Source organism: Apodemus sylvaticus, chromosome 18 (genome assembly GCF_947179515.1).
Source record: "Apodemus sylvaticus chromosome 18, mApoSyl1.1, whole genome shotgun sequence".
NCBI classification, from domain to species: domain Eukaryota; kingdom Metazoa; phylum Chordata; class Mammalia; order Rodentia; family Muridae; genus Apodemus; species Apodemus sylvaticus.
Window position 1 is genome coordinate 66,922,813 of NC_067489.1, and position 18,711 is coordinate 66,941,523.

Genomic DNA, 18,711 nt, shown 5'->3' on the forward strand with positions numbered 1-18,711 from the left:
GGAGGAAATATTGGGGCGTTTCTACCTGCCCCAATTCCTGAACAACAACTTAGACACTTATTATTTATAAGTAAATGCCTAGGCCTTAAGCTAGGCTTGTTCCCACTAGCTCAAAACATATAATCTCATTTGTAGTAGATGAGATTTTGCCCCATAGCTGATTACCTCTCCTCAGCTTCATACCTCCAGGTTCCTCTGCTTCTTGGTGGTGAATGTACATGTGCCTGACTCTATCCCAGAATTGTTCTCTTCCTGTCAGATAGCCTACCTTCTATTCTATCCCTTGCTATAGGTTGTTTATTGTAACAACCTGTCAGGAGGTGCCTTGGACAGGCAAGAAAGGACAGAGACACATCTTTACATGGGATATATAAAGATTATCCCTATATCTCTCCCTGTTAATCCAATAAAGGGTCTTTCTCTAACAACCTAAAAAGCTATATGCAATAAGAACAATTATGAAAACTATCAGTGAGAATTACATTCACAATGCCCCATCCATATGTATTTGGCAACCCTGGAGAAAGTACTCTACTATTTATCTACTGTCTACTATCTTGGTGAAGCCAAACGTCTGTACCTATTTCACTTTCAATCACAAATTATATTTGTCAACCTTTATCTTTTTAGACCTTAAAACATTTTTTTAATCTTAAACAACTTACGCTGAATTGTGAGATTATAATTATCTAGTCTTCAACCCCATAAGAGATCTGAGAAGGAATGAACATTCTCTGAGGATACATGAAGTGCAGAGCAAGCAGCTTTCAAAACTATAGAGATGACAGAATGAGGTTACGGCTACCAGACAGTCATCCAAGGTTCCTCTGCAACGTTGAGACATCTTCTTCAGCCTTCTGCCCAAAATATCTGACAGACTTTTCTGTGAGCCAGCAATATTGACGCACTGCCTACTTATTTTGGTAAAGTTTACCACTCAATTTCTCTGCAACCCATTTGTCCAGTTTGGACAGTACACTGTCAGCAGCTGAAGCAAGGGCAGTCTTTTGCCCAGGAGCAGCTTGCCATATGGAATCAAATGCCATATGGAGGTTTTTCATTGCTTATCACATTCTTTGAAGTAGAAAAGGGGTGCTGCCAAGAGATGACATGTCTCCCTGTCAACAATTCTTTACTTCAGAAATGTTAGTATTTCTTGTTGCCTCTACATTCAGTTTCTTTCTTTCTTTAGCATTTAGTATGAAGCCAAAGGCTTGAAGAGATTGTTGACAATTGCCAGATTTTTTAATCCACAATAACTGTTGTGTAACTTGAATTTAAGTGTGTAGCCTAAAGACCTTAGTAAATACTTTATATTTTACCCCAGCTAGATACACACACACACACACACACACACACACACACACACACACAAATTCTGTTTGGTGTTATCCTTTAGGAAGTGAACAGAGACACATGATGAGTTTTGTTTAATGGAACACTGTACCAGAAAGCTAAAGACCTGCAGCAGATGTAAATTTCACCTCTTGTTATAATTTTTTAAGGTTATAAAATTGTCAGAATGCATATGAATCAAGTTTTAATACATTGGGTGGGTAGATGAGGCTGCCCACTACACCATTTCTTTCTTTGGATTCTCAGGCATGGATCAGACAGTGTAAGAACTCTGTAACATTTAACATTGAAAAAAACAGTAAACTATGGAAACAATACTTTATGTTCATGGATTCACTTCAGTGTGAGTACTTTCATGTCCTCAAAGACAACTGTGATGTGCAAAGGCTTTAACAGGTTGATTACATTCATCAGGTTACTCTCCAGTATGTGTTCCTTTGTATTTGAAGACAACTGGGATGGTCAAAGGCTTTACACTACAATGATTATATTTGTATCATTTCCCTTTAGTGTGTTCTTTTATGAATTTGCAGATGATTGTGACATCATAGGGTTTCTCTCCAATATGAATTCTTTCAAGAATATGAAGACTACTGTGACATGCAAAGGCTTTACCACATTAACTGCATTAGTGTTTCTCTGCAGTATGAATATGAAGACTACTGTGATATGAAAAAAATTTTCTACATTGACTATATTCATAGGGTTTCTCCACAGTATGAATTCTTTCATGATGTTGAAGACTACTGTTATATGCAAAGGCTTTACCACACTAATTAAGATTCATAGGGTTTCTCCACAGTATGAATTCCTTCATGATGTTGAAGAATACTGTTATATGCAAAGACTTTACCACAATGATTAAGATTCATAGGGTTTCTCTTCAGTATGTGTTTGTTCATGTTTTCGAAGATATCTAGGATGTGCAAAGGCTTTACCACATTGATTACATTCATAGGGTTTCTCTTCTGTATGGACTATTTCATGCTTTTTAAGACTACTGCCATATGCAAAAGCTTTACCACACTGACTACATTCATAGGGTTTCTCTCCAGTATGGATTCTTCCATGAACTTGAAGATGAATCTGTTGTGCAAAGGCTTTACCACATTGTTTACATTTATAGGGTTTTTCTCCAATATGTGTTCTTTCATGTTTCTGAAGATAACTCTGGTGTGCAAAGGCTTTAGCACATTGACTACATTCATAGGGTTTCTCTGTAGTATGTATTATTTCATGTATTTGAAGACTACTGCTATATGCAAAGGCTCGACCGCATTGATTACATTCATAGGGTTTCTCTCCAGTATGCACTCGTCCATGAACTTTAAGATGACTGTGATATGCAAAGGCTTTACCACATTGATTACATACATAGGGCTTCTCTCCAGTATGTGTTCTTTTATGTAGTTGCAGAAGAGTCTGTTTTGAAAAAGCTTTACCACATTGATTACATTCATAAGGTTTCTCTCCAGTATGTGTTCTTTCATGGTTTTGGAGATAACTGTGATGTGCAAAGGCTTTACCACATTGATTACATTCATAGGGTTTCTCTCCAGTATGAGTTCTTTCATGTTTCTGGAGATAACTGGGATATGAAAAGGCTTTACTACATTGATTACATTCATAGGGTTTCTCTTCAGTATGTGTTTGTTCATGTTTCTGGAGATATCTGGGATATGCAAAAACTTTACCACATTGACTACATTCATAGGGTTTCTCTCCAGTATGGACTATTTCATGCTTTTTAAGACTACTGCTGTATGCAAAGACTTTACCACACTGATTACATTCATAGGGTTTCTCTCCAGTATGGATTCTTCCATGAACTTGAAGATGAATCTGTTGTGCAAAGGCTTTACCACATTGTTTACATTTATAGGGTTTCTCTCCGGTATGTGTTCTTTCATGTTTCTGAAGATAACTCTGGTGTGCAAAGGCTTTAGCACATTGACTACATTCATAGGGTTTCTCTGTAGTATGTATTATTTCATGTATTTGAAGGCTACTGCTATATGCAAAGGCTCTACCGCATTGATTACATTCATAGGGTTTCTCTCCAGTATGCGCTCGTCCATGAACTTTAAGATGACTGTGATATGCAAAAGCTTTACCACATTGACTACATACATAGGGTTTCTCTCCAGTATGGATTCTTCCATGAACTTGAAGATGAATCTGTTGTGCAAAAGCTTTACCACATTGATTACATTCATAGGGTTTCTCTCCAGTATGCGTTCCTTCATGTTTTTGGAGATAACTGTGGTGGGCAAAGGCTTTACTACATTGATTACATTCATAGGGTTTCTCTCCAGTATGTGTTCGTTCATGTTTCTGGAGATATCTGGGATGTGCAAAGGCTTTATCACATTGATTACATTCATAGGGTTTCTTTCCAGTATGGACTATTTCATGGTTTTTAAGACTACTGCTGTATGCAAAGGCTCTACCACACTGATTACATTCATAGGGTTTCTCTCCAGTATGGATTCTTTCATGAACTTGAAGATGAATCTGTTGTGCAAAGGCTTTACCACACTATTTACATTCATAAGGTTTCGCTCCAGTATGCGTTCCTTCATGTTTTTGTAGATAACTGTGGTGTGCAAAGGCTTTACCACACTGATTACATTCATAGGGTTTCTCTTCGGTATGAGTTTTTTCATGTTTCTGGAGATAACTGGGATGTGCGAAGGATTTACCACATTGATTACATTCATGGGGTTTCTCTCCAGTATGAATTCTTTCATGATTTTGAAGACCACTGCTCTGTGCAAAGGTTTTACTACATAGATTACATTCATAGGGTTTTTCTCCAGTATGTATTTTTTTATGTTTTCTGAGATATCTGGGCAGTGCAAAGGCTTTACCACATTGATTACATTCATAAGGTTTCTCTCCAGTATGTGTTCTTTTATGTCTTTGGAAATTACTACATTTTAAAAACACTTTATCACATTGAACACATTTGTAGGGTTTCTGTACAATATATGTTCTTTTATGTTTTTGGAGAGAACTCTGATGTGCAAAGTCTGTACCACTTAGCTCAGATTCATAGGTTATATCTCTAGTATGATCTTTTTCATGTTTTTGAAGACTGTTGCAACAGGCAAACACTTTACAGCATTGCTTACATTCAAAGAATTTCTGTCCATGATATGTCCTTGTATGTTTTTGGAGATGACTCTGTTGTGAAAAGGCTTTACCACATTCATTACATTCATAAAGTCTCTCTTCAATATGATTTTTTTCGTGATTTTGAAGAGTACTGTGATTATTACACTGATGACATTCACAGGATTCCTCTCCAGCACAAATTCTTTCATGACTTTGAAGATGACTGTGACATGATTTACCACATTGAATATATTCATAGGGTTTATCACCATGATGACTTCCTTCTTGTCTGCAAAGATAGATGGCATGTATAACATTTTACCATACTGAATACACCAATGAATCTTTTAATTTCTATGATTTAATTTTACAATTTAGTTTAATTACAGAAAGGAATCAGATCTTAAGGTTTTATCACATTTTTTATAGTCATGAGGTTCCTCTTCATTATGAGTTCATTTATGTGTTTGAAGATACCTGGGACGGTTAGAGTTTGTACTACATAGTTCACACTTTTTCTATTTGAGTACTTTCCTATCTTTGAAGACAATTGGAAAGACTCAGATGTACTACAGTCATTGCACTCATAACATTTTCCTATACTGAGAGTCAAACTACATTTGCAAAGTGAACCAGGACAAATAAAAGAGTTTCTATACTCCTCCTCCTCCTCATCAGGCTTTTATGCACTGAGTTTGGGAAAGAATTCCCAATGAAGTTGGAAACACCATTAACTGTAAACTTACATCACATTCACAAAATCTACTCAAAGTGGTACTACTAAATATCTTCTAATTCTTCTGGGAGAAAAAGGGCACATTGCATCTTTCCATGTCCATTATGCACCTGTGGCTTATATCGAATGCAACATATGATAAGTGTATTAAAGCAAGAATAACAAAAGGCTTCTACATTGAATTCATACAAGTTTAAATCTATTGCTTATCATAATGATGTAATATAAGGATGGAGTTTTCTCCACAGCAACCTTCAACTCTCATGAACTTTGGTAAATCACCATAAATATATAAGCAATGAGAACTTTACTATAAACTATTTGCTTATTAGATGGTTTTGGATCATCTAGTCTATGTGTATGCCCTTTGTGATACCTCGTGGTATCAAACTAAATAGATTTGGCAGTTCTACAAAGTAATTCTTCTGGGGCTATGATTCAAATGGTGATAGCTTCTAAGGCTTTGCTTCCTTGACTTGTTTCTTAAAGAAATGCCTTAAAAACATGGATCAGCTACCTGACACTAAAGCATATGATGTCATGAGAATTTTCTGTTCATCGAGATGCAAAAGCCTGTGCTTTATGCTGTTCTTTTCCTTAAAATTTCCAGGGCACCTTAAAATTTCTTCAGAGGCACATTTGTATCAGTTTACACATGAAACTTACCTTCCATGTATTCTAGAATTTTGACAATGTTCTTCAATATTGTGTTCGTCCCATTTGTATCCTAAAACATATTACCAGAAAATATATCATATATTTGAAATTATACAAAAGTTAAGTTACTGTCATCAGTGAACCTTAAGACATACCAGAAATATTCACTACATTCTCCACTGTCTCAATTGAAACAGAAGAGAAGAAAAACTTTTCCTCATATCTTAATAACTGAGAGAAAATTCAGTCTTACCTATAGCAGTGAGGTTCCTGTAGGTCTCCAGGATAACATCTTTGTAGAGCCTCTTCTGAGAAAGATCCAACAAGACCCATTCTTCCTGAGTGAAGTTTATGTGTACATCATCATAGGTCACTGTATCCTAAAATATCCCACACACATACAACAGAAAGCATAATACTGACAACAATGTAATTGTACACTTTTTTACCAATATATTCATCTAATTCTGGTGCTTTTCACAAGTGTCACAAGTCAAACTATGAGATTACTAAGATCTAACTAAAGGAGAATGCATGTTTACACAGATAGAGATGGGATGATGAAAATTTTAGCACTGTCTACTTATATCATAAATCTAAAAAAAAACTGAGCAGGATAGATGGCTCAGGAGTTAAGAGTATTTGCTGGTCTTATAAAGGAAACCAGTTCAACTGTCAGTATTTACATTGAGCTATCCATACCCCAAGTTCAGAGGTTATGAGACCATCTTCTGAATACTGTAAATGCCAAACACACAACATGTTGTGTTTATCCATGCATTCAAGCCAAACACTCATATTTATTAAAACAATTGAAACACATAAAAGATAAGAAAAATGTCATGTACCTTCAATCCAATGACTTAGGAGGCTCAGATGATATTAATACCATGAATATATATCACTCTGTGAGAGAGACTATACCCTCTGCCCAAGTTCAAAATTTAAGATATAGGTGAAGTGCAACACAATAGCATATGCTTGGCACCTACAAAAATGGCTTATCAATGAAAAACCAATGATTCTTCTTATGCTATTTAGCAATACAGTGCATGATCATGTTCCAGGCATGGCACCATGTAATAGCTGGTTGATCAGGTTCAACTACAAGAAAGTAGGCACAGTGAATTGCTAATGGGGGGAGGTTATAGACATTCTAATCTCAACCCCAATGGGAACTTCCACCAGCAAGGTTCTGCCTACCAAAGACTGTATGTACACTCCAAAGAAAGCAACCAATGAGAGACAAGTGTTCAAATATATAATTCTACTTGGGAAGCTTTTCATCCAATATACTACTACTGACCCAGGTCACTATGTGCTTTTGATCATCAAAATATACACATGTGTTTAACAAGGATCCTAATAAGAACCTCAACACTGAACAAATGTTTGGTCTCTTCTGACAGACAGATAGACAGAAACTTTTTGACTATGACATCTTCTAAAATTAGGAAACCAGTTATATATTTTGAAAATACAATTACACATTATACATTTCCATTTGAAAACAGAAGATTTGACAAAGGCAATACTGAAACCCAGCAAGGCAAACCCCAAATCCTATAGCTCTGCCTCCGTCACATGGGGCTAAAGTTTTAAAAGGCTTACATGGCTCTATCCCTGAAGCGTCTCATCTCTGTTGCCTCTGCATCTGCTTGCCTCTCTCTCTCCCCTATCCCTCCTTCCCTCTCTCTCTCCCCACTTCTCTTCCTTCCTCTCTCCCTCTCCACCTCTCTCTCTCCCTCTTGCTACTTCCACTCACCATGTCAGCTCTGCATGGCAGAAATCTTACAGATTAGGTATCTCAATGTCTTATGGTCTGAAGATGCAAACCAGGCTTCATAACCACAGCTTCCTGCAATGAGCTTACACTCTTCTCACTGAGGTTCTGACTCGGACAAACAAGTGAGTGCCACCATGCTGAACTGAGACCACAGAGAAGAAATCCATGACCTTTAAATTTTGCAGCTTTCTTGTTTCCAGAACCAGAACAATAGAGGTGATCTTGTCAAGTTTGGCTTTGAGATTGGGAATAACTCTGCCACACTTGGACCATAGCTGTAGCAGGTTCTGAATGAAGTTGCTTCCTGGGACTAGAAAGCACTTTGCCAGTTCCTTTAGCAGAATGGAGTCTTACCATTAGAGTACCATTAAGCTTCCAATTCAATGCAAAGAGTCTTCTCTTTAATGGAGCTATTTTCCTTGAATATTCCCGCCTTTGTTTTAGCACTTGAATACCATTTGAAACTACCTAGTAGTATTTTTCTCTACAAACCACAGACTTATATCTTTATATCCCGCGTGTGTTCCTTTTGCTGCAGACCTGCATGATTATAACTATACATCATCAGCAATAACTATACACCAAAATCAACATTTTATCTAAGAAAACAGTCTTCTTTTTTAAATTCTATCATACTCAATTGCACAGGACAGAGGCACAATAAGAGAGTTTGAAGGCAAATATCACACAAAAGACCTCTTGTTTAATTTTTCATGGAATCTATTTGCCACTGAAATCCTATGACTTCAAACTCCTGATCTGTACTACTCTAGAAACTCCCTTTTCCTAGGTTTTACCAAAATAACAGATGAACCTCTGCACACAGCTTCTGATGGCTTTTGCCTTCTAAAGTACTAGTATCCTCCATACTACTCCAAAACACAACATTCCCATATACTTCGCAGCAACAAAATCACTTATGGGGTAGGAATTTTTGTTCTAATTTGCTTTTCTGATGCGATGATTAAATCCTGTACCCAAAAGCAACTCAGGTAATGAATACTTTTGTTTGGCTGATACTGCCAGATCACAATCCACCACTGTGGAAGTTTAGGATGTAAATTCAAGGTAGAAACTGAAGGCAAAACCCAGGAGGGAAACGTTGTTTCCTGGTCATCTCTAGTCCTTGTTCACTGCCTCATGCTCACCTAGCACTCTTATCCAGCCCAGTCATAGCTGCATAGGGGTATTGACACCTATTGAGAGCTTTTGGTGCCACTTCTAGGAATATAGCATTTGTCACTGGGCTCAGACAAGTAAGTAGGCTCAGATAAGAATGTCAGAAACAGTGACCATGGGGCTTTGTTTACTATTTTGCTGAATTATTACCTTATGTGATCTCTTTTCTTACCACTTTGCTTGATTACTATCTTGTGTGATCTCCTTGTTTACTACTTTGCTTGATTACTTTGTCTTTGATCTAAGAACTGACCAGGTTTTTTTGGATATGCCTAGAATGATATAAAAGCAGGCTGGAGAGGAATAAAGCTGTTTCAGCCTCAGTATGGGCTGGAGTCATGTTATAATTTTGTCTAATTGTTTTTCTTCCTCTTCAATCCTCACTCCTTCTTTTAAGACCCTGTTGACTGACTAAGCTGGCTTGGTCAGACACCTTAAGTGGAACACCCTTCCCACACCAATCATCAATCAACAAAATGCCTCCAAGACATAGCAACCAGCCATTCTCATCTGGACATGCCCTCAACTGATATCTCCTGAGATGACTCTATGTTATATCTTATAAGTAGTTGAAGCTAACCAGGACACCGAGATAATTATATATAGATATAATTAAATATATATTTATTATTATATGATAAATATTTAATAAATTATTATATAATTATTTATATAATTATAAATTTTTATATATTTATATTTAATCATATAATTATTATATATTTTACATATATTTATAATATATTTATTATAATTAATGTATAATTATTATATATTTATATATTATTATATAATTATTATTTTATTATATATTATATATAATTATACCTAATTAAATAATTATTACATATATAATTTAAAACTTTATACATCTAAGATCAATGTGATAACCATATCACTTAAATATTTGTGGAAATAAATATTTAATAAATACATTTCATCAGCAGGTTCTCTATCTGCCTCAATGGTTTGTGTTCCTGAATGAAAGACACACACACAGCCTTTATATTTTAATATGCCTTAGGCAGCACAATAGCTGGACACCACTGCTCAATCTCCACTGGCTCCAGTTCTATCTTGGCTGCTCTGGACCTAGAGGGCTGGCCAACTGGGTGTGGCGCTCCTGGCTCCTTCACATGGCGCTATGTCTCTCTGTCTTTCACTGTTCTCGAGCACAGAGCATGGCGTCTCCTCTCCTCCACACTCTCCCAGAATGGAGGCTCTCTGTTCTCCTCTCTCCTCCTCCAGGTCCCAAGACTGAGAATCCTAAACCTGCCTAAGTCTCTTCGCCCCAGCTCTTGGCTACTGACATTTTTATTTACCAATCAGAATTAACTGAGGGTTGGGGCCTGCAATGTCTTACATGCAAACTCTCTGGTACAAAAAATTTGGGGGATCCAAATTAACATAAGAATGCAAGCAGCATTAGCCCAAATCAACTAAAATTATTAAACACCCAAACAATAACAACAACTGGAAAACACAGATACGTCAAAAAAAAATTGCAGCCTCAAAGATCAAAAACGAAAATGGTTTCTCCATAGAAAAATCCCCAAACAAAAATTCAAGGAACTCATAACACAAAATAGTAAAGTTTCAAAATACAAACATAGGTGAAGGCCCATCATTTTCTATTATATTAGATATATAATTTGTAAAATCACATAACATAGATGACAACATTGGTAAACGGAGACACGAAGAGATACCAACAAACATCATACCATCCCTTAAACAAAAACTACAAGATTAGAATCAAAATGAAAGCAACCACTTGTTAGCAGTTACACTGTGCACTCCAGGTCTCTCCATCGCCAATGACGGGGAATGGGTTGGGCAAGGAAGTGCCCCACCAACATTAGAGGTGTTTGCTTGGAGCATTCTGATGTTCCAACACTGTAGAAAATAGTTTTAACTGCTAAAAATATGTTTCTCTTCTGATAAAGGGAAGAGTCAGATTTTTAAAGAAATGTCATTGGTATTGTACACCTAAAGCAAATTGTTTTGCTCTAATTGCTTTTAAGTCATAAAGACTATGAACAAGTTTATCAACATTTTCATATGCATATTTGTGTGTGTGGTAGAATGTGCACAGGTGGCACATCAGAGAAAGAGTGTGACACCCCTTGGAGCTGGAGTAGCAGGTAGTTATTAGCTTCCCAATTTGGATGCTGAGATCTGAACTGAGGTCATCCCCAACGAGAATAAGTGCTGAAAAACTTACCCAGACCCCCATATACTATTCTAGCCATATTCTAGCCAATAAACTAAATGTCTTTCAAAAGTTAACAACAATAACAAACCTAAATTAAGAAAGAAGTAAATAAACAATCCTTGGTTACATCTTATTAATGACATCATGATTAAGATGTAGGGTATGGTGAATTTATCACATAAATTGAATACAATAGAAAGAAATTCCAAAAATCTTGTAGTAAGAAAGCTGATTTCACCGTCACATGCAAAGCAGAAAGCATAATGCTCAATATGCTTATAGAGAAATAGTACACATATTGACACAATCCGATTTCTATACTCATGACAGAGATGCAACAATCAAAAATTATACAATATTTGTAAAAGAATAAAGGGATGGAGAGAAAAAGCCACGAACAAAAGTAGAAAAATATAGTCAAGTTTTAATTAAAAGACCTAAGGAATCTCATGCAGGAAAAATGACATTGATCAATATTACTCAACTTCTGATGATTTTATGTTAAATAAAGGTTGGCCATCCCCACGAAGACTTCCCCAGCTCTCTTGTATCCCCCAGGCAGGTATCTGCCTAACCACAGTCTTCAGCTGCTAGAAAACCAGGCAGGCAACACACCCTGTCTCCATACCTCCGCCCTGCTCCACCAAGTCAGGACCCTTAACTTGCTGAACCTGAAGGCTGAAATGTCCAGACTCTAACACAGGTGGAGACGCCCTGCTGGACTAGAGGCCACACAGGCCTCCAGAACTCCTGTCCCACTTTGGGTCAAAACCTCCTGCTCAAATATAGACCACATAGGTCAGAGAACAAGAGAAGAAAAAGATAAAACACCTAACACAGACTAACCCATAAATAAGCACCTAAATTAATAATCACCAGAAACCCAGATGCCTAAACCTCAGTGTAACAATACAATTAACAACAGCCAGAGAAATATGTCACCAGCTATTGTTGGATGTGATTTTAAAAACGCACACTTTCTCCTTTGCCCAGTGCTGTGCTCCCAGCCTAGCTCAGAGATCATGCTCCCACCAGCCTGCCACCTCTTTTCTCCCAGTTAGCCACCTTGCCTTCTCTCTTTCTCCTGCCCTCCTTAGCTCCAGGGAAGAAAAACATTAGACCGCTTTATTATTTTAAAACTTGTCAGATAACACAATTGCTAGGGGGAGGAGCTGATACTAAAATCTGGTTCCCTAATAGGTTCTTGATTGGTCAATAAGGAAGGTGGAAGCCAATTGGGTGGAGGGAAAAGTGGGACTTCCAGGTCCCCGGAGGAAGAAAAAAGATGCAGGAAAAGAGGAGGTCTTTTTGGCCAGGCTTTGGAAGGGGAGGCACGCAACAGATGGGGCACAACATGGAAGATGAGAGTCCACTATTAATTTGGGAATTCTAGGATGGATCACACACAGTGATGTAAGTCTAGAAAGAGGGGAAATCGGTTTCTCAGTGAGCAGAGCGAGCGAGTCATGTGGTGGCTCCAGCAGACAGGAAACTTAAAGGAACACAGGGGCAGCCTGAGCTCACAGATGCTGGGATCCTCTACTGTGAAGAGACAAGATGGCTGCTCTGGGGCAGAGAGACAGTAAACGCTGCCTGCTTCCTACAAACAGGTAATCGTAGGATGGAATTCTAAAGTTTTGTTTAACTGTTTTAAAAGATAGAAGAGATTACAGATTTTGAGAGAACAGATGCAAGCATCATCAAGAGCACACAAAAGACCAAAGAGAGATTTTGTGTGTTAAAGAATAGTGCATTGGCCAAGAAACTAAATTAATTCCCGACAAAAAACATCCAGAAAATCTGGGACACCATGAAAAGTCTAAACCTAAGAATAATAGGAGGAGAGGAAGGAGAATACCGACTCAATGGCCCAGAAAATATTTTAAACAAAATCGTGGAAGAAAATTTTCGTGACCAAAGAAAGAGAAGCCTATAAATGTATAAGAAGCATATAGAACTCAAATAGATTGATTGAACCAGAAAAGAATGTTTCCTCACCACATGATAATCAAAACACTAATACACAGAACAAAGGAATATTGAGAGCTTCAAGGGGAAGAGACCGAGTAACATGAGCACATACCTATAAGAATTAAACCTGACTTCTCAGTTGAGACTCTATAGCACAAACGGGCTTGGACAGATGTACTACAGATTAATGAGACCATAAATGCCAGCCAAGGTTACTATACCAAGCAAAACTTTCAATCAAGCATTTTAATGGAGCCAAAAAGATATTCCCCAATAATGTCAGCTTTAAACAATATCTATCTACAAATCCAGTCCTACAGAAGGTGTTAGGAGAACTCCAAACCAACAAAGCTAACCACATCCAATGAAAACACAGGAAATAAATAATCTCACATCAGCAAAAACAGAATGAGGAAAGCACACACACACACACACACACACACACACACACACCACAGCTACCACTACCAACAATAAAACAACAGGAATTAACAACCATTTGTTAAACCATAGATATCTCTCAACATAGGTGGCCTCAATTCCCCAGTAAAGACTAGCAGAATGAATGTGAAAGCAGGATCCTTCCTTCTGCTGCACACAAGAAACACCCTTCAACATTAAAGATAGACATCAGCTAAGACTAAGGGATTGGCCTAGAACCCAGGAATCTACCTGCCTCGGCCTCCAGAGTTCTGGGATTAAAAGTATGAGTCACCACCAAGATTTTAGGTTTTTGTTGTTGTTTTTTTTAACTGTATATGTGTATTTCTCTGTGGCTATGGGTTGCATGTGTGTGTGTGTGTGTGTGTGCATTCATGTGTACCCAGTGAGGTAAGAACAGATTATCAGTCCTCTGAAGGTGGAATTGCAAGCAGTTGTGAGTCACATGATATGGGTCCTGGGAACTGAACTCTGGTCCTTTGGAAGATCATTAAAGTTCGTAACCACTAAGCAATCTCTCCAGGCCTGGGATTCTAATCAAGTTGCTGAATGATAACCTAATGATGGCTTTTACACCAGTTTCTAAACTATTTGTAAAATTTGTAAGACAAACCTGAAAGTGGAATGCAACATTCTGAACTTCTAGAAACCAGACCTTCAGGGTTGCAATCTGCCTACCCACCACACACCAAGAGATTCAATGCCCGTGTGTGCACACAGGATGGTGATTTTACAAGCAAGGCATCGTCCCATAACTAGGGCTACAGAGCCTCCTTCTCCACAGGGAATCAACACTCTGGGAGGCTCAGAGGCTAAGGGCCATGCCCAGGTTGGCATATGAGCTAACAGAGCCACAGTCTGGTTCACAGTCCATCCCAAGCTCACAGCTCTGACACCTGTTAGCCTGCTTCCCATGATCTGGAAAGAGTAGGCCCCAGACTCACCGATGTGTGGATGGTATTCCCAACACAGCTCCCCATGGTAACACCAAAGGAGAATACCGGAAGGAACCCACAAGCTAATGTCCACTGGTGTTTCTGACTGGCAGGCCTTCTCAGAAGCTCTCATGAGCTCGGACCACCCAGCTAGGTAGCAGGACAGTAGTATCTGCCCCACTAGGTGAGTACAGACCAAATGATTTAGACAATATAGACCTTCCCGGTTCTATCCTTTCACCCTAGAGGCTGACAGGGGCCCAGTCTGGAAAATTTGTATTTTAGTAGAAAAATCTTCTAGTCTCCCAGAGTTCTTCCTGTTACTCTTCCAAGACATGTGGATCCTTGTGTGCACTTTCCATTTCGTACTCAGTGTGCAGTGGAGCCATTCTTGGCCACACAGCTGGGAAGTTCTGCAGACACACTTAGGTCAAATCCAAACATTAACAAGGATTCAACGAAAATGAGGCCAAGAATCCTTTGGATTCACATAGTGAAACTGACCATCTTACCAAAAGCACTCTACAGATTCATTACAAGTCCCACCAAAATTTCAACACAATTCTTTACAGATCTTGAAAGAACAATTCTCAACCTCATATGGAAAAAACAAAAAACCAAGAAAAGCCGAAACAATCCTGTACAATGAAAGAACTTCTGGAGTTATCACCGTCTCTGACTTCAAGTTGTACTACACATCAATGGTCCAGGAAACACGGGGAGATCACTCCCCACAGAGACTGAGACTCACCTCTTGCTGAGGATGCACTTCATCGTGTTGCTGCAACACAGCAAGAGCTGCTGCAGACTGTCAGGGATACTTTAGTAGAGATGAGTAAAGAGAATTAGAAAGACTTTTTAACAAAAGCCTGGAACTGTCTTATCCTTGGCCTTGGGAGGGTTTGCTCTTCAATGCCCCTAGAGGCATGGACACCCTAGACTTGATAGGCTATTACAGTCTGTACCCAAGGCCAGACCGAGTGTGTAGGTCTTGCTACAATCAAACAATTTAAATCAATTTGCTAGCTTGGATATTGTCTTCTTTTCTTTTCTTTCTTTCTTTTTTTGTTTCAAGGTTTTAATTAGTTCTTTTGTTCTTGTCATTGATGGCTGTTTTGCTAAAGCTATACACTGTATATAATTGCTGCATGTGAGCCCTAGTCCAATGAAATGACTATTTCCATGAATAAAAAAGAAAAAAAAACCTCAGTAATGAGACAGCCCTTTAAGAATTTAGGAATTTTTATTTTAATCAGGTGGAGAACAAAGTAATTGCCCTGTGGTGGTTCAGACTAGGATCAAGATCACCTGTAGCAACTTAAGTGACAGAGCCTCAGAAACATTTTTTATAAGGCCAGAGGCAGGCCTGATCTAGAATGAAAATGCCTTCCCCTGGAGCAATAACTGCATGAACTTAAGGCATCAATATGGGGCAAATTCTTGAAGACTAGCATGCACCCAGCTCTGCAGAATGCTCAGAGAGGAGCCAGCCTAGAACAGATTTTGTATTCTATGCATGCTTTGAACAATTGAAATGGGAACAGGAGACTGCAAGTCTAACCACTGAGGCAGATGGAAGAAAATATCTTTACACAGCAAAGATATTTTGAGGACTATTCATCAAGTACACCAGTGTCCTGGAACAACAGATCATTCTATGGCGACAGGGTCCGGTTGTAGGAGAGGAGAGATACTGTGAACGTGAAAGGAAGCAGAGGTAAAAGCTGGGGTCGGGACGGCTTGCCCAGGCTATGCACAAGTCAAGCAACCCCCTTAAGAGGAAGAACATCTTGTATACGACTTCCAGGAGGAAAATGGAAGGAGATGGGGACTGCTTCTATGAAGACAACAGAAACAATCATCAATGGTACAAACACAGAAGGAGGCTAGTCAATCAGGGCTGCTACATAAGGGGAACACGGGGTATCTCAAGAACTTTACTCACCAAGCCCACAGTGGCCATGGGACTGATTGATAACCATAGCCTATTGTGGTGGGAAGAGTTGGGTTCTCAGAACAGAAGAAACCCTACTCTAAGGCGCTGGCCCCAGACCGTGACCAACGCTCTCAAGAACATTCGTATTTTTGGAGACGGTGCTTCATTTGTACTCTGTACCTCAGAGCCATAGGGAAAGCTCCCAAGGCTGTCACTGGATCGCCAAGCACGTTCCTGGGATGAGAAGGAGCTATGCTATGTTCCTTCTCCATATATGAGAACCTCGAGGAACGCCTTGCTTGATGAGGCTAGCCCTTAATACAACAGTGTTTTTGTTCTTCAAGTAGCTGTCACACAAGGTCTTCTTGCCCATCTGACAGAACTATGCGTGTCTCAAGAAAACTGAACCTTTATGTCACACTAGGGTTAATGTTGGTTGTGACACTGTATTGTCCCTTTGAGCAGCTTGTTAGGCACATGTCCTTTAATATAGGCATTGGACTAGTGGTGGGTTATGAATCAGTGCTGTCTCCTTTATTATGATTGGAGCCAGATGTCTAGGCAATCCTGATGAACAAACATGTATCCTAGCACCTCATGTCTAACAAGCCTGGTAGCATACTATGTGTTTGGGGGGTGTTACAGAGGTAGCCCTCCCTTAGCTAAATTCTTCTTTGTGTGACTTACTATCTCCTAAGCATTGGTAAATCCTTTACATCACCAATTCTACTCTTCAACATCACAGCTTAGTGGAGTGCTACCCAACACATGAGATTCCATTCACAACACCCACAAAATTAACTCCAAATGGGTCGCATTCCTAAAAGTTCAATAGGAAGGGCACAAATTCTGAAGATGCTGGAGAAACTAGGATTTTCCTGAAGTGTCAACCAGCCAGCCTCTGATGCAGCTGAGTACAGCTCGGCCGCCCCTACACAGCGCCCCTGTTCCCAAGGCTCTGCACAGACGCAGCCCACAGAGCGAAGTCATTCAGAGGCCTCCACAGGGGGCCTCGCAGTGCCAAATGCCACAAAGGACCTCACCGCGCCGCGTCTGGCCACTAGCTCCCACTCAGCCCCAGGGAGGGCCCACGACACGGGGTCCCGACGCTCAGTAGCCCATGCTTCCCCAGACAGCTGCTCCTGGCTCACCATAGCTCCGCTTCCGTCTCAGCTCTCAGCAGAGGCACAGAGGCGCCAGCACCAACCCGACTTCAGAACCGAGCCAGGAGCACTGCGCCCGGAAAAGCCCGCCTCGCCTTCGGACTGTCAGTCCGCCTGGAGGTCCTGATTGGCTAGAGACGCCTGAGTGACAAGAGCTCCTCCCTTAAGGTCAGAGTTTGCAGAAGGGACGCCGCACAGGGTTTCCTGGCACTGGGTTCACTCCAGGCACAGATTTTCCCCGATCTACAGAGATTTCTTTCAATAGCACTTGTTTCCTGCCTCCATTAGCTGACCCTCCTGTCTTCCTCCAGGAGCTAGGTTCTTCCCTTCTTCCTCCTGGACCCAAGAAAGCTAGTTTGTTCAGCACACTACACAATGTGCAGTGGAGTGACTCTCCTGTCCCACGGGTAGAAGGGAGCCCATAGTATTAACAATTAAGTTGTATTTTTACGAAACAAAACCTTTGTTCTGTGGCTTCTCGCAGAGGCCAGGTGAACTTCAGCTACAGTTGACCTGGGAGGCAAGGGTACTTCAGACACTCCTGAGAGAAAAGCTGGAACCAGGTCAGAAACACAATGATAGATGTTTCTCCTACCAGAAGGCTGGATTGTGGTCCATTCCTGAAATTCAGTTCAATCTCTTGGATCATAGTGAAAAGTATAGTCTCCTGGGTGACTTGAGTATTTAGAGAGAATGTCTTTTATGGACATTATTGTTACCTAGCGTTCTTCCTGAGTGTTAACATGAAGAAAACACACCTGTATTAATCACAGTTCTCTAGGTGAACAGAACTGATAAAATGGAATCTCTATGTGTTTAGAAAGGGGATGTACTAGAATGACTCACAGGTCGTGGTCCAGCTAGTCTAACAAGGTGAGTCTACCAACTAAAATTTGAAGAATCTCGTAGTTCAGTACAGAGTTCAACACAGAGGCCCATGTCTCAGTAAACAGCACAATGTCAAAGAAGTAGGCGCTAAAGAAAAAGAATTAACTTGCTAGCCAGAGACAGGTAACCAGGCAAAGAAAGAGAGCTTCCTTCTTCAGTGTCTTTTATACGTGTTGGCTAACACCAGAAGGTGTGAACGAATCAAAGTTAGGTCTTGTCACTTCAAACTGAAGAAAGGTCTTCCCACTTCAAACGTTTCAATTAAGAAAAAGCCCTGGTTGACTTCTGGGGAGCCTCCCCCTCCCCAGGTCTCAGACAAATCCAAGGGGTG

At 39.7% G+C, this 18,711-nt stretch overlaps 1 pseudogene; it reads right to left on the minus strand.

Moving 5' to 3' along the window:
* Positions 1-187: 187 nt before the first annotated feature.
* On the minus strand, positions 188-17,560 carry LOC127668930 (zinc finger protein 431-like; annotated as a pseudogene).
* Between the last annotated feature and the right edge of the window lie 1,151 nt (positions 17,561-18,711).